General features: G+C 44.0%; 3 non-coding genes across 3 annotated transcripts; 1 reads left to right on the plus strand and 2 right to left on the minus strand.

Annotated features, from left to right (window-relative positions):
- Positions 1 to 6,068: 6,068 nt before the first annotated feature.
- On the minus strand, positions 6,069 to 6,140 carry trnaw-cca (transfer RNA tryptophan (anticodon CCA)). The gene has a single exon. It is a non-coding gene; the product is annotated as a tRNA-Trp (tRNA).
- A 9,045-nt stretch (positions 6,141 to 15,185) lies between these two features.
- Positions 15,186 to 15,276, minus strand: trnar-ucu (transfer RNA arginine (anticodon UCU)). Its single transcript is given in 2 exon segments — positions 15,186 to 15,221; positions 15,240 to 15,276. It is a non-coding gene; the product is annotated as a tRNA-Arg (tRNA).
- Positions 15,277 to 21,614: 6,338 nt separating this feature from the next.
- trnaf-gaa (transfer RNA phenylalanine (anticodon GAA)) lies at positions 21,615 to 21,687 on the plus strand. The gene has a single exon. It is a non-coding gene; the product is annotated as a tRNA-Phe (tRNA).
- Positions 21,688 to 21,951: the final 264 nt, after the last annotated feature.

The raw sequence follows: 21,951 nt of genomic DNA on the forward strand, positions 1-21,951 counted from the left end.
TGACCTCCTTGATGCACTGATTCACCAAAGACTGTGAGATTCCACACATATCTCCAGTGGATCCCTGCAATGACCTGCTGGTGCAGAGGTTCAGTGGCACAGTGACCTTCAGTGACACTGGTATCAGGTGCCCACCAAGTCCCATGGGGCACAGCTGCATCATGGCAGAGAGATCAGTGACGACCTCCGTGCAGAGGCGCATTCTGTGGAGACACTGTCACTCGGACATCTGCAGGTAGTTGAACCTCAGCTGACGTGTTCCTCTGCCTCCTTCTCCAGCCTCCTGTTCGAGGCTGGCCTTCCTGTGGGCCCCCAAGCTGCTGTGGTGCCCCTGCTGGTGCCTGCGCCTCCCTCCCTTCCTCTCTACTCCTCCTCCTCAATGTGAGCCTTGAATGAGGCCCATGACAGGTTGCCCCTCCCTGAGTGCAAGGCCTTCACAGTAAACAACACCCAGCCACATTTACCTCACTTGTCACCCTCAATGAGGTGGCACTGCCCCAATGGTACCCTGGTGTGGCTCCCCCTGCAGAGCTGGCACATTGGCCCCCACTCCTGACAGTGTTTCCCGATGCCCTTTCCCCCTCCACCCTTACTGCCAAGTTACGCTGCCTCACCCGATAGCTTCCCAGTGAAGCCAACACTCAGCTCCCACCTCCCAGTCACCTCCTTTAACCAGGCGAGGCTCTGAAGCCCCGTGGTTCCCGTGCACTATTAGTTCAATTGGATCCAGTGAATAAAATTGCTGACAATTGGACTCATAAATACTTTAAATGCCTTCTTGCCGAGTGGATGTGCGAAGTCTGCCCTCCATGTCAGCCGCCGACAGAAAAATCCGGTCCGACGTCTTCCATCCCTATTTTATACACCCCCCCTCCCCCTCCCCAGCCTCCATTCCCGTCTCCAACGGTCCCTTAAAATTCTGGCCCATGTCTCTAAGACTAATGGGAGTGAAACTACATCTGCTCCTTAGCCTGAACAGGGAGAGCTGCTCTCTCTGTGTTCAAAGTGAATGAATCTGCTCTTTACCTTGTCTTACTGGAACGTTCACTGTCTGGAAATGTCTGTTTGAAAATGTTTTCCTGTTATATTAATGGAGCAGAGGAGCAGATGTGAGTTGCTGTTCAACAGAGAGGTTTGGAAGTGGGTGAAGGGGTGGAGTGATGGTGTGAGTGAGAGGTGCAGTGAGTTGGCCATTCTCAATAGAGTGTCAGGAATGAAGGTCAGAGGAACAGACCAGGCAGGAAACACAGAAAGAGCGAGGAGAAGCTGGTGTGAAAAACAGAGATTAAACAACAGGCTTGTTCAGTTGGTTTGGGTCTGGTGTTCAGAATACCCGGAATCTGGGTTCACTTCCCTTCCAACTCAGCGAATTGTATCAACATTATGTTCATAAAACCATAGAATGATACCCAAAGAAGGAGACCATTTGGTCCATTGTGTCAGTGCTGTCTCTTTGGTTATGTTATCCAATTAGAACTGCTGCTCAGCTTTTTCCTGTAATCTGTACATTTTTCCTTCCAGTATTTATCCCAATTGCTTTTCAAAGTTACGACTGAATCTGCTTTCAAGTCCTGATCAGACAGTGCATTCCAGATCACAACACATCACTGTATAAAAAATCATTCCTCATTTCGCCTCTGGTTCTTTTCTCAATTACCTGATAAATACATCCTCTGGTTACTGACCCTTTTGCCACTGGAAACAATTTCTCCTTATTTAACTTATTGAAAACCTTCTTGATGATGTCACATACTAGACTGCCAGTAAAACTGAAGCCCATGGAATAAAAGAGACAATGACAGCATGGATATGAAGTTTGCAGACTGATAGGAACATAGAAGCAGGAGTAGGCCATTCAGCCCATCGAGACCACCCCACCATTCAATATGATGATGACTGATCATCCACTTCAATGCCTTTTTCCCACACTACCTCCATATCCCTTATGTCATTTGTATTTAGAAATCTGTCAATCTCTGCTTTAAACATACTCAATGACTGAGCTTCCACAGCTCTCTGGTGTAGAGAATTCCAAAGATTCACAACCCTCTGAGTAAAGAAATTTCTCCTCGTCTCTGTCCTAATTGGCTTTCCCCTTATGTTGAAATTGTGTCCCCTGGTTCTAGATTCCTCAACCGGAGGAAAAACTTCATCTACCCTGTCTATCCCTTTAAATATTTTGTAAGTTTCAATGAGATCACCTCTCATTCTTTGAAACTCTAGAGAATACAGTCCCAGTTTCCCCAATCTCTCTTCATAGGACAGTCCCGCCATCCCGGGAACAGGTCTGGTGAACCTTCATTGCACTCCCTCGATGGCAATGATATCCTTCCTCAGGAAAGGGGACCAAAACTGCACACAGTATTCCAAAGTGCAGTCCAACCAAGGTTATATACAATTGAAGCAAGATTTCACTACTCCTGTACTCAAATCGTCTTGTGATAGAGGCTAGCATATCATTCGTCTTCTGAACTGCTTGCTGCACCTGCATGTTAGCTTTCAGTCGCTTATTGACAAGGACACCCAGGCCCCTTTGTACATCTACACTTTCTAATCTCTTACCATTTAAGAAATAATCTGCACATCTGTTTCTCCTACCAAAGTGGATAACCTCACATTTTTACACATTATATTCCATGTGCCACTTACTTGTCCACTCACTAAGTCTGTCCAAATCCCCTTGAAGCTGCTTTGCATCTTCCTCACAACACACATTCCCACCTAGTTTTGTGTCATCTGCGAACTTGGAAATACGACATTTGGTTCCCACCTCCGAATCATTGATATATATTGTGAACAGCTGGGTCACAGTGTGGTGGTGAACAGTTGTATTTCTGTCTGGAGGAAGGTTTACAGTGGGTTCCCCATGGTTCCTCATAACTTCAGTTATGTGCAGAGACTGGAAAAGCTGGGGTTGTTCTCCTTGGAGCAGAGCAAGTTCAGAACAACTTTGACAGAGTTAGAATCAAGGAATCAAATGGTTACAGGACAGAAGGAGACCATTCAGTCCATCATGTCCATGACAGCTCTTTGCAAGAGCAAATCAGCTAATTCCACTCCTCTGCCCTTTCATTGTAACCCTGCAAATTTTCTCTATTCAGGTGTTTATCCAATTCCCTTTTGAAAGCCACGATTGAATCTGCCTCCAGCACTCTCAGGCAGTGTAATCCAGATCTGAACCACTCGCTCTGTCCCACACCCCTGGTACCATTGCAGAAAATCTCTTCTGTTCATTTCATCCCTCATAAATAATTGAAATGAAATGTTTATTAGGAAATGCACAATATAAAAAAGAGAGAGAAATAAATGCTGAGAAAAATAGAAGTCAATGTTTGGAAGGTAAAAAGAGCAAAAGATGTAACTTTTATTCTGGTTGAGTGAGAGGAATATATCACACTCTGGGGCTTTTGTAAGACGATTTACTGATAAACCTGGGATTTGAGAGGAAGCTGGTTCATGGTTTACAGAACAAACTCAGTCCCTGGGGTGGAGCCAACAGCTGCACCGTCCAATAGCAGACAGGATGTGGACACTGTCTCAGGCCTGGTGAGCTCAGTCGATGAAAGCATGAAACTCTGAATCTCAAGTTTTTGAGTTTGAGCCTCTCGGTGGGTGTCTTATACTTCCTTTTTAGGCTGATTTTACAGCCATTCTCCAGCTCTGAATTCCTCGGCAGAGAGTTCAAGGAGTGTTTGAAATGAGATTCAACAGCAGTATGAGAAAGTCTCTCCTTGATTCAGGACTCTTACCTCTCTGCAGCATCTCGCTGCTGAAGATTGAACTTTATCTCATTTCATTCTCAGCTCATGGTCAGTGTGGATCACTGGGACTTCTGGCTGTCTCCCACTTCACAATCCATCAGTGCTGAGAAATCAATGGGGAATATTACTCACATGTTGTAATGTTTTATAAATACTTGAATGTATTTCACACTGTGTCTAACAGTGTGAATCTCCCCTGGTATATCACCTCACCAATACTTCAACAGAACATTCACATAATGTGAGCTCTGAGATCTGTTCAGATCCCATTCCCAAGACCTGGAAAGTGGGATTGGGCTGGATCGCTCTTTTTCAGCTGGCACAGACACGATTGCTAAATGGTCTCAGTCTGTGCCATAAATTTTCTCCATTTTCTATGTTCTATGAAGTGAGGTGTGATTGGGAGGGGCAATTCCACCAGGGTTATATTTTCTACCAAAACAATGACACAAGGGATACTTCACTTTTTTATTCATTCATTCATGCGATGTGGGCATCGCTGGCTAGGCCAGCATTTATTGCCCATGAGAAGGTGGTGGTGAGCTGCCTTCTTGAACCATTGCAGTCCATGTGGGGTAGGTGCACCCACAGTGCTGTGAGAAAGGGAGTTCCAGGATTTTGACCCAGCGACAGTGAAGGAACGGCGATATAGTTCCAAGTCAGGATGGTGTGTGGCTTGGAGGGGAACTTGCATGTGGTGGTATCCCCTGTATTTGCTGCCCTTGCCCTTCTAGGTGGTAAAGGTCACTGGTTTGGAAGGTGCTGTCTAAGGAGTTGTGGTGCATTGCTGCAGTGGATTTTGTAGACGGTACACACTCTGCAACTGTGCGTCGATGGTGGAGGGAGTGAATGTTTGCAGATCGGGTGCCAATCAAGCGGGCTGCTTTGTCCTGGCGGTGTTGAGATTCTTGAGTTGGAATTGCACCCATCCAGGCAACTGGAGAATATTCCTTCACACTCTTGACTTGTGCCTTGTGGATGGTGGACAGGCTTTGGGGAGTCAGGAGTCATGGATGAGTGAGAGGAATATATCACACTTTGGGGCTTTTGTAAAAGGATTTATTAATAAACCTGGGATTTGAGAGGAAGCTGCTTCATGGTTTACAGAACAAATTCAGCCCCTGGGGTGGAGCCAACAGGTGCACTGTAATTACTCACCTCAGGATTCCAAGCCTCTGACCTGCTCTTCTAGTCACGTTATTTGTATGGCTACCCATGGTAACCTCCATGATGTTGATGGTGGGGGATTCAGTGATTGTAATGCTATTGAATGTCAAGGGGAGATGGTTAGATTCTCTCTTGTTGGAGATATTCATTGCCTGGCACTTGTGTGGTGCGAATGTTACTTGCCACTTATCATCCCAAGCCTGTGAGACTGAAATAGCTCAGTTGGGAGTGTGTTAGACTGAAGATCCCTGGTTCAATCTGGGGTTTTGGCAGTTCTCCTTTATTCTGCATCACCCTTTGGTTTTGACTCTTGAGCTGCACAATTTACACTGAAATTATTTACCCAACTCTGAAGGTTGGATTGGAATAGAGAGATATCAAGGATGGGAAATATTTACATTGTCTGCTTTAGCTTATTCTCTATCTCCCTGTGTCCTTTTCCCCAGTTTTTGAATCTTTCGGGGCCGGGTGAACATTTGATTTGCTGCATTTGTCCCAAACTGAAGCCTTTTCCACATCTCTGGGTGGTCAGACTCGCTCTGTCTGTTTTTGTTGCTCGTGACCATTAACGAGAACAGGCCACGAGTTCAACGTTTATCAGCAAACGGAAGATAATTGGAAAGAATTCTGTGTTACTCCAGATCAGTGACAAAGATACAATGGATGTTATTCAAAATAAATTCCCTTTGACATTTTATGTAAACTTGTTTGCATCCAAAAGTTGGATTTTAAGTGTAACAAAAATGTGTCAAATTATTGACTGACCATGTGACAGCGCACATGGGGATCAAATCCACAGCCTTGTTGTTATCAACACTGCGTCCTAACCAACTGAACTAAGCGGCATTTAGACAGAGCCAGGTATGGGTTTGAGCCGCACGCTGGGCGGTTTGTGTTTTATTTCTCACACTGGGTGACAGAGCGATTGTACAAACAATGGACACATCACATCACTGAAACATTGTTCTGATATAAAACAGTGTGAAATAAGAACTGAGCATGGAAATGGAACGGAACCAGAAATCAGGACTTTAATCTATTAAAGTTGATCTTGAAATTCAACCATTCACTGAACATTCCAATAGATCGAACTCTCTTCTGATATAAAATCCAGGAACTTGAGCTGCTGTAAAACACAACTGAGCCTAACGTGATTTGAACACGCAACCTTCTGATCTGGAGTCAGATGCGCTACCGTTGTGCCACAAGCTCACATATAAAGCAAAGTGTTCCATTCCTGACAGATTTACTTCTTGTTTAGATTCAGTGATTGAAATTAATTCAATCCTCATCTGACCTCCACTCTGTGAAGGCCTGCAATCCGACCTGAACCCGACGGCCTGTGTCGGGTTCGGTTCATGTCGGGTCGCTCTTCCGGTTCTGGCTTTCGGGCTCGGATCAGGTTGGGTCAGGTTCAGGTCAGGCTGGGTCCAGGTTTGTCTGAGTCCGTGTAGGACACACACAGTAAGTATTACATTTAACTTTGCTGGGAAGTTGAGTTTAATAAGTGTCAAAAGTTGAAAAGCCAACCAAAGCTGGGAGTCCGGGTCATTTAGGAGGGAAACTCTGAGTCTGCGCAGTGAGCAAGTGAGCATCTCTATGACGTCATTGCGCTCATGCTGCAGCTTCCTGTAGATTCGGAATCGGGAGGTAGATAAAGTGAACATTCCGGTGGTCGGGTAAAGCTCGGGTTAGTTTGGGCGTGGGAATAAATGGAGATACTCGGGCCGGGTCAGGCTCGGGTCCAATGTGGTTCTGTCAGGTTTGTGTCGGGTTTTTTTTCCTGACCTGAGCAGGCCTTTACTGCTCTGTCAGTTCAGTGCCTTATTTAAACTATTACTTGGAGTTCTGTTTTACAGGGTCTCGGCTGTTTAAGTGTTTCCCAGACCCACTACTCTGATTAATCAGACATTTTGCTGCTAACTGCTGCTGCTACAATTGAAATGTAAAAAAGAATTTCCAGTGACCTGCAACCAATGGACAAATACATTTCAGAAAGATAAAGTTCATTCGCCAATCCACAAATGTGTCTTTCTGCTTATATTTATAAACAACTCCTTCTCTCCACTATGGGAACTATACAATCACGACAGTTATTTGAAAGTTAGTATAAGATGTTCCAGTTCATCAATTTTAAAACTGCAGCAGGTATTTTCCAGAAAACTTCTCTGTTGGAACCTCAGTCCCATTTAGATTGAAAGTGGACAATTAATGTATTCACTTGTTCATTGTGGACAGGTGTCTGACTTCGAATAAATCTCATTAACTTTCAATGAGGTGGCAGTATTTCTGTGCTCCCATTTTACACAGTCTGTCCTGTTCATGCACCATGTTTTTATTCTCCTCTCCCATTCTCCACAGGATACAGATTACAAGCATCATCAATCTAGCTGTTGAAAAGCATTGGAAGAATCTGGTCACACAGGTATTGAAACATTCATTTTCTGCCATTTTCCAAGTTGGTTGCTTTAAACACAGTACAATGTGTAATCTTCTTGAAAAGAGATTCTCTTCAATATCCAATACAAACTGAATTACATACCTGACAGACAAACACAGGAGAACAGGTGACTAGTGAACACAAACCTCATGGTGCTCATTTTCAGATTTATTGCAGTCATCGGACAAAACAAGTGAAAGAATATTCCAGTGAAATGATTTGGAAAGTAGGTGTGACTTTTGTTGGTGCCTTTCTTTGCTCTGTTGGTGAAACTTTCTTGCACCTGACTCCTGTTTATGTCTCTGTTTCCTCTATTGAATGAGGAAGGAGGTATTTGATCAGAAATCAACTGGATTGTGTACCTTTGAGAGGGGATTTCTGCACCATCAGGGCTGGAAACAGGAGTGAGTGAAAGACAATGTGTGGAGTTTGATTTTGTACAGAGGGAGAGCAAATCTAACAGGACTGTGAGATATTGGCCTGGATTTTACAGCCCCAATAGCGGTGAACTCTGAGACTTTCACTGCTATTGAGGGTCTGAACAGCACTGCAACTGCTGGTACATGCACACACTAACACCAGCATCTGGAAGTTGTGGTGGTGAGAAATGTGCTTAGAAGGAGCCTCTGATCATAATCGCACCAGCCCACTCTTTAAAGTGACAGGGACCTGTAGTTCAGCAATTTGGGCTCATTGCCCACAATGTACCCTGATTTTTACCTGGGTTGGATTAAAGCCGGTACCAACAGGCTCAGGGCTGCTCGGGAAGGACTTTTCTGTTGACACAACAGCTCCACTATTCCAGGAAGACACCGGCAGCAGCAGTTGTCAACTTTCAGAGGGAGTTCAGACATTTTAAATGTTGTATCTTATTTCTTAATTGGATGTAACTTTTTAGCATAGCCTGATCAGAGTTCTTAAATTTACATCTGACTTTTTATTAACAAGATTGAAGTGACTTTTAAAAACTACATCTTATCCTTTAAAATCCTGCTTCCATGTAGTTGACATTGGAAGATGACTTCAGAATAGCTTAGACTATCTTTCTAACAGGTACTGCAACAGCTTAAGACCTACTTTTCTGCAAAAGCTGGTGAATTACCTTCCGGGAGCAGAGAGGAGCGGAGCGGAGCAGACCTATATGGACCGATATGAGGAGAATGTTGAGAGCGGAGCCTATAAATCCAATCCGAGGATCGAGGCCCAGTCTCTTACCTTCCAGGAGTGGAGTGGAGATATTCCAGTGTGCTGGAGTTTTGAAAAAAAAAGAAGCCAACTGTGATGTCAGAGGAGAGCTGCAAGGTGATTGGTTGGTGAGTCACTGCTGTTAGTGTATTTAAATATCTTAAAGAAAAGGGCAAAGTTTTTTACTTGAAAAAAAAACCTCTGCTGATAAGATGAGTACTACTAAAGTGTTTTTTTTATTCAGTGTAGCTTATGAAGGACTTTAGATTGTAGTGGGTAGAACAAGGCCCCTAGTGTCATTAGTATTTTTTTATTAAGGGAGTAACTAATTAATCTAAGGGTAAGTCATGGCAGGAGAGCTCAGCCCCGTGATATGCTCCTCCTGCGCTATGTGGTGATTCAGGAACCCTCCCAGTCTCCATGACGACCATGTGTGCAGGAAGTGTATCCAGCTGCAGCTACTGGCTACTCGCATTATGGAGCTGGAACTGCGGGTGGTTTCACTGTGGAGCATCCACGAAGCTGAGGGTGTCATGGATAGCATGTTTAGTGAGGTGGTCGCACCGCAGGTAATGGATGCACAGGCAGAAAAGGGATGGGCGACCACCAGATGGAATAGTAGGAGCAGGCAGGTAGTGCAGGAGTCCCCTGTGGCCATCCCCCTCTCAAACAGATACACCGCCTTGGTTCCTGTTGGGGGGAAGACCTCCCAGGGGAAAAGAGCAACAGCGCGGTCCGTGGCACCACGGAGGGCTCTGCTGCACAGCAGGGGATGAAAAGGGGAGGAAGAGCTATTGTGATAGGGGATTCTATCATAAGGGGTGCAGATAGGCGTTTCTGTGGCCGCAAACGAGACTCCAGGATGGTATGTTGCCTCCCTAATACTCGGGTCAAGGATGTTTCGGAGCAGCTGCCGGAAATTCTGAAAGGGGAGGGTGTGCAGCCAGAAATCGTGGTCCATGTTGGTACGAACGACATAGGCAGGAAGAGAGATGAGGTTCTGCAAAGTGAATATGGGGAGTTAGGCAGAATGTTAAAGAGCAGGACCTCTAGGGTTGTAATCTCAGGATTACTCCCTGTTGCTAGTGCGGGTAGGAATAGGAGGATTCGGCAAATGAATGCATTGCTGAAGACTGGCGAAGGCGGGAGGGCTTCAGGTACTTGGATCATTGGGATCTCTTCTGGTGCAGAGGTGACCTGTACAAGAGGGACGGGTTGCATCTGAACTGGAAGGGGACCAATATCCTTGTAGGGAGATTTTATAGTAATACACTGGAGGGTTTAAACTAGTCTTGCAGCGGGGGTGGGACCCAAAGTAGTAGTCTCTCCGATGAGATAGTTGAGGCAAATGGAGAGGTTAAAGCAAGCAAGTCCAGTAGGCAGGCCAGGCAGGGGCAGGACAGGGAGCGTGGAAGGTCTGGTGGGCTAAACTGCATTTACTTTAATGCAAGTATCCTTACAGGTAAGGCAGATGAACTCAGAGCATGGATCGGTACATGGGATTGTGGTATTGTAGCTATTACGGAAACGTGGTTGAGGGATGGGCAGGACTGGCAGCTCAATGTTCCGCGGTACTGATCCTTCCGGCGTGACAGAGGTGGAGGTCAGAGAGGAGGGGGAGTTGCACTATTGATTAGGGAGGACATCACGGCAGTACTTAGAGAGGATATCCCGGGGTGAATGTCCAGTGAGGCCATAATGGTAGAACTTAAAAATAATAAAAGGGTGATCCCTTTGATGGGATTATACCATAGGCCCCCCAATAGTCAGAGGGAAGTGGAGGAGCATATATGTAGGAAAATCACAGATAGGTATAGGAATTATAGGGTTGTAATAGTAGGTGATTTTAACTTCCCTAATATTGACTGGGACTGCCTTAGTGCTAAGGGATCAGATGGGGAAGAATTTGTTAAGTGAGTCCAGGATAGTTTTCTGAAGCAGTACGTGGATGGCCCGACTAGAGAAGGGGCTACACTCGATCTCCTCTTAGGAAATGAGGATGGGCAGGTGGTTGATATGGCAGTGGGGGAGCACTTTGGGACCAGTGACCATAACTCTATTAGCTTCAAGATAGCTATGAAAAAGAATAGGACTGGTCCTCAGGTTGAAGTCCTAAATTGGGGGAAGGCTAATTTCCATGGCATCAGACAGGAACTCTCAAAAGTTGAATGGGAGAGGCTGTTTACAGGTAAAGGGACGTCTGGCAAGTGGGAGGCTTTTAAAAGTGAGATAGGAAGAGTTCAGGGCCAGCATGTTCCTGTTTGATGGAAGGGCAAGGCTGGCAAGTTTAGGGAACCTTGGTTGACGAGGGATATTGAGGGTCTGGTCAGGACAAATAAGGAGGCATACGTCAGGTATAGGCAGCTGGGATCGAGCGAGTCCCTCGAGAAGTATAGGGGATATAGGAGTATACTTAAGAAGGAAATTAGGAGGGCGAAAAGGGGCCATGAGATTTCCCTGGCAGATAAGATAAAGGAGAATCCTAAAAGATTCTATAAGTGTATTAAGAGTAAAAGGGTGGCTAGGGAGAGTGCAGGTCCCCTTAAGGATCAGTGTGGCAATCTATGTGTGAAGCCACGCGAAATGGGCGAGGTCTTAAATGAATATTTCTCGTCTGTATTTACCGTGGAGAAGGTCATGGAAGCTAGTGAGTTCAAGGGAGGGAACAGCGATATCCTGCAGCATATCAACATTAAAAAGGAGGAGGTGTTGGAGGTTTTGAAGCGCATTAAGGTGGATAAATCCCCAGGGCCTGATCAGATGTATCCTAGGATGCTATGGGAAGCAAGGGAGGAGATTGCTGGGGCGCTGGCAGAGATTTTTGTATCATCGTTAGCCACGGGTGAGGTACCGGAAGACTGGAGGATAGCTAATTTGTTAATTAATAAATTAAATAACAAATCATGTCGCCTCTTTCTCTTCTAAACTCTGGCGGAGACAAGCCTAGCTTGTCCAATCTTTCCTCGTAAGACAGCCCACCCATTCCATGTATTAGTCTCGTAAACTTTCTCTGTACTACCTCCAATGCATTTACATCCTCTCGCAAATAAGGAGACCAGTACAGTACTCAGTACTGCAGAAGAGGTCTCACCAATGTCCTGTATAGGTGAAGCATAACCTCCCTACTATTGTATTCAATTCCCATGGTGATAAATGATAACATTCGATTAGCTTTCCTAATTACGTGCTGGACCTGCATACTAACCTTTTACAATTCATGCCCTCGGACACCCAGATCCCTCTGCATCTCAGAGCTCTGCAATCTCTCACCATTTAGATAATATGCTTTTTTATTCTTCCTGCCATAGTGGACAATTTCCGACTTTCCCACATTATACTCCATTTGCCAGGTCTTTGCCCAATCACTTAACCTATCTATATCCCTTTGTAGCCCCCTTATGTCCTCTTCACAACCTACTTTCCTACCTATCTTTGTGATCAGCAAATTCAGCAACAATACCTTCGGTCCCTTCATCTAAGTCATTTATATAAATTGTAAAAAGTTGAGGCCCCAGCACAGATCCCTGTGGCACACCACTCGTTACTTCTTGCCAACCAGAAAATGACCCATTTATGCTGACTCTCTGTTTCCTGTCAGCTAGCCAATCTTCTATCCATGCCAATATGTTACACCCGACACCATGAGCTTTTATTTTCTGCAATAACCTTTGATATGGCACCTTATCCTTCTGGAAATCGAAATACAATACATCCACTGGTTCCCCTTTATCCACAGCACATGTAACTCCCTCAAAGAACTCCAATAAATTGGTTAAACATGATTTCCCTTTCAAAAAACCATGTTGACTCTGCCTGATTACCTTAATGTTTTCTAAATGCCCTGCTATAACATCCTCTGTAATAGCTCCAAACATTTTCCCTCAGACAAATGTTAAGCTAACTGGCCTGTCGTTTCCTGCTTTCTGTCTCCCTCCCTTTTTGAATAAATGAGTTACATTCACTCTTTTCCAATCTAACGGAACCTTCTCGAATCTAGGGAATTTTGGAATATTAAAACCAGCGCATCAACTATCTCACTAGCCAATTCAGGACCTGGCGACTTGTCAACCCGCAGCTCCAACAATTTGTTTAGTACCACTTCCCTGGTGATTGTAATTTTCTTGAGTTCCTCCATCCCTTCAATTTCCTGATATACGGCTAATACTGGGATGTTATTTGTATACTCAATAGTGAAGACCGATGCAAAGTATCTGTTCAATTCATCTGCCACCTCTTAATTATCCATTATTAATTCCCCAGGCACACTTTCAATTGGACCAACAGTCGCTTTGTTAACTCTTTTCTTTTTAAAATATCTGTGGAAACTCTTACTAGTTGTCTTGAAATTTCTTGCGAGCTTTCTCTCATACTCTAATTTTACCTTCCTTATCAATCTTTTAGTCATTCTTTGCAGTTTTTTTTATATTCTGTCCAATCTTCTGACCTGCCTCCCACCTTTGCACAATTATAGGCTTTTTCTTTAAGTTTGATAGTATCTTTAACTGTTTTCGTGAACCATGGATGGTGAGTCCCACCTTTGGAACTTTTCTTTCTCGTTGAAATGTATCTATTCTGTGTATTCTGAAATATCCCCTTAAATGTCTGCCACTGCATCTCTATTGACTTATCCCTTAACCTAATTTGCCAGTTAACTTTAGTTAGCTCTGCTTTCATGACCTTATAATTGCCCTTATTTAAATTTAAAATACTAGTCTGGGACCCACTCTCCTCTCCCTCAAACTGAATGTAAAATTCAATCATATTATAATCGCTACTACCTAGGGGCACCTTAACTATGAGGTCATTAATTAATCCTATCTCGTTGCACAATGCCAGGTCTAGTATAGCCTGCTCTCTGGTTGGCTCCAGAATGTATTGTTCCAAGAAATTATCCCCAAAACATTCTATGTATTCCTCATCTAGGCTACCTCTGCCCATCTGAATTTTCCAATCTATATGTAGATTAAAACCCCCCATAATTATCACAGTACCTTTCTGACAAGCTGCCATTATTTCTTCCTTTATCTCCCATCCGACAGTGTGGTTAATGTTAGGAGGCCTGTACACCACTCCCACATGTGACTTCTTGCCTTTATGATTTCTCATTTGTACTCAAACTGCTTCTGCATCCTGATCTCCAGAACTCAGGTCATCCCTCTCTATTACGCTAATACCATCATTAATTAACAGAGCTACCCCGCCACCTTTTCCTAGCTTCCTGTCATTCCAAAATGCCATGTCACCTCCAATATTCTCATCCCAATCTATGTCGCCCTGCAGCCATGTCTCTGTAATGACTATCAGATCGTACTTATTTATTCTATTTGTGCTCCCAGTTCATCTGTTTTGTTTCAAATGCTCCATGCATTCAGATACAGAGCATTTAGTTTTGTCCTTTTATTATTTTTGTCACCTCTAGCCTTATCTGTCGATTTACTCTTAGATTTGTACATTCTGTCCCTTCCTGTCACAGTCTGTTTATCATTTCCCATATTTATACCTTTCTCTCTTGCCTTGTCTCTCCTCCTTGATTCACCATATCTTCCCAAATTTGATCCCTTGCCCCCACTATTCAGTTTAAAACCGTCTCTACGTCCCTCGTTATGTGGCTCGCTCGAACACCGGCACCAGCACGGTTCACGTGTAGACCATCCCAACGGTACAGCCACCTCTTTCCCCAGTACTGGTGCCAATGCCCCACAAACCAGAACCCACTACTACCACACCAGTCTTTCAGCCGCACATTACTTTCTCTAATCATATTTGTCCTATGCCAATTTGCACATGGCTCAGGTAATAATCCAGAGATGATTAACTTTGAGGTTCTGCTTCTTAATTTGGTGCCTAGTTCCTCATACTGACTTTGCAGAACCTCTATCCTTGTCCTGCCTATGTCTTTGGTACTGACATGGACCACGACGACTGGATCCTCCCCGTCCCATTGTATGTTTCGCTCCAGCCCTGAGCAGATGTCCTGAATCCTGGCACCGGCAGGCAACACAGCCGTCTGGACTCTTGCTTTTGCTGCAGAGAACAGAGTCAATCCACCTTACTATACTGTCCCCTACTACCACTACATTCCTTTTTTCTCCCTCTTTGAGCCACAAACACTTACTGCAGACGTGTTTGCCCTGGATCACACTGGCATCCAGGAACTCCCACATGCTGCAGCTGTGACACATCACTTGTCCTGTCATCCTTAACGTGTTTCAATTAACTACTTAAATATTTTATTCAATTATTCATTTCATTGCATATTTTATTAAACTTACCACTAGTTTGTTTACTATTTTAAACGTTAGGCCTAAAATGGATCTTAATCACTTACCAGATGCGCATCAAGCAGGTCGGTTCTTCCAAACCAATCAACGACCTGCTTGCCTGTGATGTCACAGCTTACCAGATCCTCACCAAACAGCTCCTTCCACTGCACCGAAGAAAGAACCAAATCCTGTATCCTCACCCCAGCGGCTCTCTGTTGCCCTGCTCTCACTCTCCATTGTGACGTCACTCCTCGATTTTTTTTTCCCCTGCTCTGCTCCTCTCTCTCTCGCTCTGTCACCGAGTCTGTGCTTTTGGCACATTTCTTCATTTGTTGTTCCGTTGTGCTCCTCTGTTTCTGGTCCAAAATCTGACTCTGGTGGGACTTAAACCCACAACCTTTGAATATCATCTTAATTATTATTTAGAAGTCCAACACGCTATCCATTGCGCCACAGAGCCTCACACATTTGTTTGGACATCACTAAGGCCTTTGATCTTGTCAGCAGAGACGGCCTCTTCAAACTGCAATGGAACATAGGCTGCCCTCCTGACCTCTTGGGCATCATCTCTTCTTTCCACGAGAACATGCACAGTTCCATCAGTTACAATGGAGCAACATCAGACGCTTTCAAGATCAGCAGTGGGGTAAAGCAGGGCTGCGCGCTGGCGCCAACTCTCTTCGGAACACAGGAACATAGGAGTCAGCTATTCAGCCCGTCGAGCCTGCTCTGTCATTCAATTCGATCATTGCTGACCACCTACCTCAAAGCCCCTTTCCCATGCTATCCCCATATCCCTTGATCTCATGAGTATCAAGATTTCTATCAATTTCTGTCTTGAACATGCTCAATGATTGAGCTGCCACAGCCCTCTGGGTCACAGTATTCCAATGATTCACCACCGTCTGAGTGAAGAAATGCCACCCATCTCAGTTTTAAATGGCCTACTCCTTATTCTGAGACGATGTCCTTTGGTTTTAGACTCACCAACCAGGGCAAACATCCTGTCTACATGCGCACTGTCACGCCCTGTAAGAATTTTGTCAGTTTCAATCAGATCACCTCTCATTCTTCGAAACTTTAAGGAATACAGGCCCAGTTTCCTCATAAGACAATCCCACCATCCCAGGGATTAGTCTGGTGACATAAAAACAAGAAATACTGGAACCACTCAGCAGGTCTGGCAGCATCTGTGAAAAGAGAAGCAGAGTTAACGTTTCAGGTCAGTGACCCATCTTCGGAACTGACATATATTAGAAAAGTCACAGGTTATAAGCAAGTGGGGTGGGGGTGGGGCAGGAGATAACAAAGGAGAAGGTGTAGATTGGACAAGGCCACATAGCTGACCAAAAGTTCATGCAGCAAAGGCAAACAATATGTTAATGGTGTGTTGAAAGACAAAGCATTCGTACAGATTAGGTGTTAATGGACTGAATATTGAACAGCAGGAAGTACAAACCTGAAAAAAAAACAGTAGGTAAGCAAACTGAACAAACTGAGGTGAAATGAAATAAATGCAAAAAAAAGATTAGTCTGTTGACCCTCTGTTTCACCCCCTCTCTGGCAAGTGTATCCTTCATAAGATGAGACTAAACTGTACACAATACTCCAGTGCGGATTCACCAAGGCTCTATACAATTGCAGCAAGACATCTTTACTCCTGTACTCATGACCCCTCGTGTGGGTACAACATACCATTTGCCTTCCTAATTGATTGCTGCACCTGCACAAGAGCTTTTAGTGTCTCAGGAACAAGGACACCCAGGTCCCTTTGGACATCGACACTTCCCAACCTCTCACCATTTAAGAAATACTCTGTCTTTCTGTTTATTCTACCAAAGTGAATAACTTCACACTTATTCACATTATATTCCATGTTCTTGCCCATTCACTTAGCCTCTCCAGGTCCCCTGGAAGCCTCTCTGCATCCTCCTCACAACTCACACTTCACCGAGCTTTGTGTCATCTGCAAACTTGGAAATATTACATTTAATCCCCACATCCAAATCATTTATATAGGTTGTTAACAGCTGTGGCTCCAACACTGATCCTTGCAGTACCCCAATAGTAACAGCCTGCCATCCTGAGAAGGACCCGTTATTCCCGCTCTCTGTTTTCGGTCTGTTAACCAATTCTCAATCCATATCAGTATATCATCCCCAAGCCTATGTGCTCTAATTTTGTTTACTCACCTCCTGTGTGGGACCTTACCAAAGGAAAATACAAATACCACACATCCACTGGTTCTCCTTTATCTGTTCTATAGGTAACATCCTCAAAAATCTCAACAGGTTTTTCAAACCTGTTTTCCTTTTCATAAATCTATGTTGACTCTGCTCAATCATGTCATCATTTTCGAACTGTCTAGTTATCACATCCTTTATAATTGGCATATTCTTCTCCATGCTGCTATTGTACACTTTCAATTACTCAGATATAGGTGTTCACCTGCACATCAGAGCTGACGTCAAGCTGTTCAACTTGGCAAGACTGTGCGCCAAGACCAAAGTGGGTAAATTCCTAGTCTGTGAGTTGCTATTTGCTGATGATGCTGTGCTGACATCCCATAATGAAGTTCAGTCACAGCAGCTTGTAGATCGGCTCTCCCTGGCCTGCAAAGAGTTTGGACTGACAATCAGCATCAGGAAGATGAAAGTTATGGGCCAGGACGGAGAGACTCCACTTTCCATCAACATCGACAACCTCACTTTGGAGGTTGTCAACAGCTTCACATACCTTCAATCAACAATCACCAGCAATCTGTCCCTTGATGCTGAAATCAGCACCAGGATTTCCAATGCTGCAGCTGTCATGTCAAAGTTGAGAAGACAAGTGTGAACCGACAGCAAACTGACCGAAAATACAAAGCTCCACGTGTACCAGTCTTGTGTTCTCAGCACCCTCCTTTATAGTAGAGAAGCATCAACAACTTATACAAGCCAAAAAAAGCGGCTGAACAGCTTCCACCTCCACTGCCTCAGATGGATACTGGGCATCTCCTGGCAGGACAGAGTGCCGAATGCGGAAGTACACCAGCATGCAGGGATCCACAGCATGTTTGCCCTCTTGAGTCAGCGGTGACTCTGTTGACTGGGCCAAATGGATGACGGTCACATTGCCAAATACATGTTCTATGGTGAGCTTGCAAACAGCATGAGATCAACAGGTCAGGGAAAAAAATCAAGTCCTTTGGAGATGTTTGAGTTAATTCAGGAGAGTGGGCATGGATTTATCAATGGAAGTTCATGCTTGACGAATCTAACTGCATTTGTTGATAAACTATCTGAGAATACTGATGAAGGGAATGCAGTGGATGTTGTTTATATGGATGTTACGAAAGCATTTTATAAAGTTCCACATAAAAGGGTGGTTAACAAAATTGGGGTTCATGGATTAGGAGGGTCAGTGTCCATTTGGATAGTAAATTGTTTTAAAGACTGAAAACAGCGAGTCATATTAAATGGTTCTTGGTCAGACCGGAGGATAGTCGACAGTGGTGTTCCCCAAGGGTCAGTGCCAGAACCACTGCTTTTTTTGTTAAGGTTAAGTGACTTGGATCTTGGAATACAGAGTAGAATCTCAAAATATACCGATGACACCAAACTTGGAGGAGTGGCAAACAGTGAGGATGATATGAACTGCCTGCAACAGGACAGTGATAGGCTAGCAGAATGGGCAGACAGGTGGCAGATGGAATTTAATAGTGACAAGTGTGAGGTGATGTATTTTGGCATAAGGAATAGGGAGAGGCAATATATACTTAATGGCACAGTTATAAAGAGTGTGCTGGAATAGAGAGACTTGGGGTTCATGTGCACCGATCTTTGAAGGTGGCAAGACATATTGCGAGAGTGGTTAGCAAAGCTTATGGGATCTTGGGCTTTATAAATAGAGGCATTGAGTACAAAAGCAGGGAAGTTATGCTGAACCATTATAAAACTCTGGTTAGGCCCCAATTGGAGTGTTGCTTCCAGTTCTGCTCAGCAGACTTTAGAAAGAATGTGAGGGTCCTTGAGAGGATGCAGAGGTGATTTACCAGAATGGATCCAGGGATGGGGGATTTTAGTTACAAGGTTAGGTTGGAAAAGCTAGGATTATTCTGCCTATATCAAAGGAGATTGAGTGGAGAATTGATAGAGGTGTATAACACCTCTAGAGAACAGGCCATCCTGGACTGGGTATTGTGTAATGAGAAAGGATTAGTTAACAATCTTGTTGTGTGGGGTCCCTTGGGGAAGTGCGCCCATAATATGATAAAATTCTTCATTAAGATGGAGAGTGAGAGAGTTGATTCCGAGACTAGGGTCCTGAATCTAAACAAAGGAAACTATGAAGGTATGAGGCGGGAGTTGGCGATGATAGATTGGGGAACGTTACTTAAAGGGTTGACAGTGGATAGGCAATGGCTAGCATTTAAAGAGCGCATGGATGAATTACAACAATTGTTCATTCCTGTCTGTGCAAAAGTAAAACAGGAAGGGTGGCTCAACTGTGGCTTACAAAAGACATTAAGGAAAGTATTAGATCCAAGGAGGAGAAATATAAAATGGCCAGAACAAGCAGCAAACCTGAAGATTGTGAGCAGTTTGGAATTTAGCAGAGGAGGACAAAAGGATTGATTAAGAAGGGGGAAATAGAGTATGAGAGTAAGCTAGCAGAGAACATAAAAACTGACTGTAAAAGCTTCTCTAGATATGTGTCGAGAAAAAGATTAGTGAAGACAAATGTGGGTCCCTTACAGTCAGAAACGGGGGAATTTATAATGGGGAACAAAGAAATGGCAGACCAATTAAATACATACTTTGGTTCTGTCTTCACAAAGGACGATACAAATTACCTCCCAGAAATGTTGGGGAACATAGGGTCTCATGAGAAGGAGGAACTGTATGAAATCAGTATTAGTAGGGAATGTTTGGGAAATTGATGGGATTGAAGGCCGATAAATCCCCAAGGCCTGATAATCTGCATCCCAGAGTACTTAAGGAGGTGGCCCTTGAAATAGCAGATGCATTTCTGGTCTTTTTTCAAAATTCTGTAGACTCTGGAACAGTTCCAATGGATTGGACGGTAGTTAATGTAACTCCACTATTTAAAAAAAGAGGCAGAAAGAAAACAGCGAATTATATACCGGTTAGCCTGACATCAGTCGTGGGGAAAATGCTGGAGTCCATTATAAAAGATGTAATAGCAGAGTGCAATAATAACTCGTCTCCACTCCTAGTATTTCTAAATCCCACACATTCACTATAATGTGAACAATTATTTCCTGTTGTGTCTCTCTCAGATTTGTAAACTTCACTGTATTGGAGTGAGGTGACATCTACTGGCGGGAAGCAAGAACTGCAATTAAGCAGCAGAAACTCCACAGTCTGTCAGGGTTAAAGAAACATTGCAATGTGAGGATACAGCGAAGTGGTTTGATTGGGTAGATGGAGACATGATTCCACTTGTGGTGGTGTCTGAAGCAAAGGCCAGAAATACAAAATTGTCATTAATAAAAGAAATGAGGAATTCATGAAAAATGTAGTAACGTAGTGAATGGTTAGAATGTGGATAGAATAGAAAGTGAGATTGGATGAACAGAAGCAGTCTGAAAGGATGGCTGAAACAAAAGGTGAGTGCCCTGAAACGTTAACTGTGTTTCTCTCAGCACAGATGCTGCCAGAGCTGCTGAACATTTCCAGCACTTTCTGTTTTTATTTCAGCATATGCAGGATGTTGCTTTGATCTGAAAAAAAAATGGATGATTGGCTGGGGGGGTTCCAGTGAAATTCCACAGCAGCTAAAGGAACCTGACTGGTCAGTGGCTCGTTGGTCTAGGGGTATGATTCTCGCTTAGGGAATGTGGTTGATTAACATGTAAGAAATCCCGGCTTTTAATCCCAGATGAGCCCTGGCCTGCTGGCATTTTTAGATTAAGGTTATCTATTGGTTTCAGCCTTGCAGAAGGTGGAATTGACTTCCAAACAGAGCTGACTTGAGGACCAGACAACTGGATTCAAAGAGCTTGTCGACAAAATTGCAATTAAATGAATGCACAGATAGCCAAGTGGGAATATAAAGTTGTTGCTGTAATTGTGACCTGACTCCAAAAACAACAGGACTGGAATGGAATGGAATTCTTCAGTGTTTCTGTTGTTTGGCTTGCATTGACTCATCGATTTTCTTGTTTTTCACTTTGTCGATGCCTTTGAATAATTGTGGATCCTTCTTCAGGGTGTCTTCTTTCACCAGGTAGTTCTGACCTCTGATGATGTTGATTGTAATCAGCTTCAATTCGCTGATAGTTTTGGAAGTGAGCAGATTTCCTTTGCTTGAGTCTACAACATGGAACTCAGTCTGACATGTGGACCCATGGGAGGATTTGAATGCCATCCCTGCGTTGGAGTTGCATCCATCCAATCAGAGACCGAGTAGAAGTGACAGTTCTGTCAGTCGAATATGAGACTTTTGATGGCAGGGTTGTGAGTTTGAGTGCCATTCTGTTTTTCCCTTTTTTAAGGCTTCATGAGCAGAGAGTACAGGGAGTGTTTGAAATGAGCAAGTCTCGCTTTGATTCAGGACTCTTAACTCTCAGCAGCATCTCACTATGAAAGATTGAATTTGATCTCATTTAATTCTCAGCTCGGGGTCTGTGCGGCTCAGTGGCACTTCTGGCTGTCTCCCGCTTCACAATCCATCAGTACTGAGAAAGCAATGGGGAACATTACTCACATGTCGTGTTCTTTAATTTTTTGGAAAACTTGAATGTATGTATTTTCTTCCAAAACAAGGAAACCAAGCCACTGTTAATGTAGAGCTGAAATAGCTCAGTTGGGAGAGCGTTAGACTGAAAATCTAAAGGTCCCTGGTTCAATCCCGGGTTTTAGCAATTTCGCTTCCTTATGCGTCCCTTGCCTTGGTTCTGATTTTCCAGTTGCACAATTTACTTTGAGATTATTTCCCAAGCACCAGTGGATTGAATTTGAGAAACAACACAGAGTCATTTACAACACAGAAGGTGGTCATTTGGCCTATCACGTCCATGCTGGCTCTCCCCGGAGCAATCTAGTCAGTTCCACTCACCAGCTCGATCCCTTTCCTCCTGCAAGTTTCTTTCCTTCAAGTATCCATCCAATTTCCTTTTCAAATCATT

Source organism: Heterodontus francisci, unplaced genomic scaffold (assembly GCF_036365525.1).
Source record: "Heterodontus francisci isolate sHetFra1 unplaced genomic scaffold, sHetFra1.hap1 HAP1_SCAFFOLD_75, whole genome shotgun sequence".
NCBI lineage: Eukaryota > Metazoa > Chordata > Chondrichthyes > Heterodontiformes > Heterodontidae > Heterodontus > Heterodontus francisci.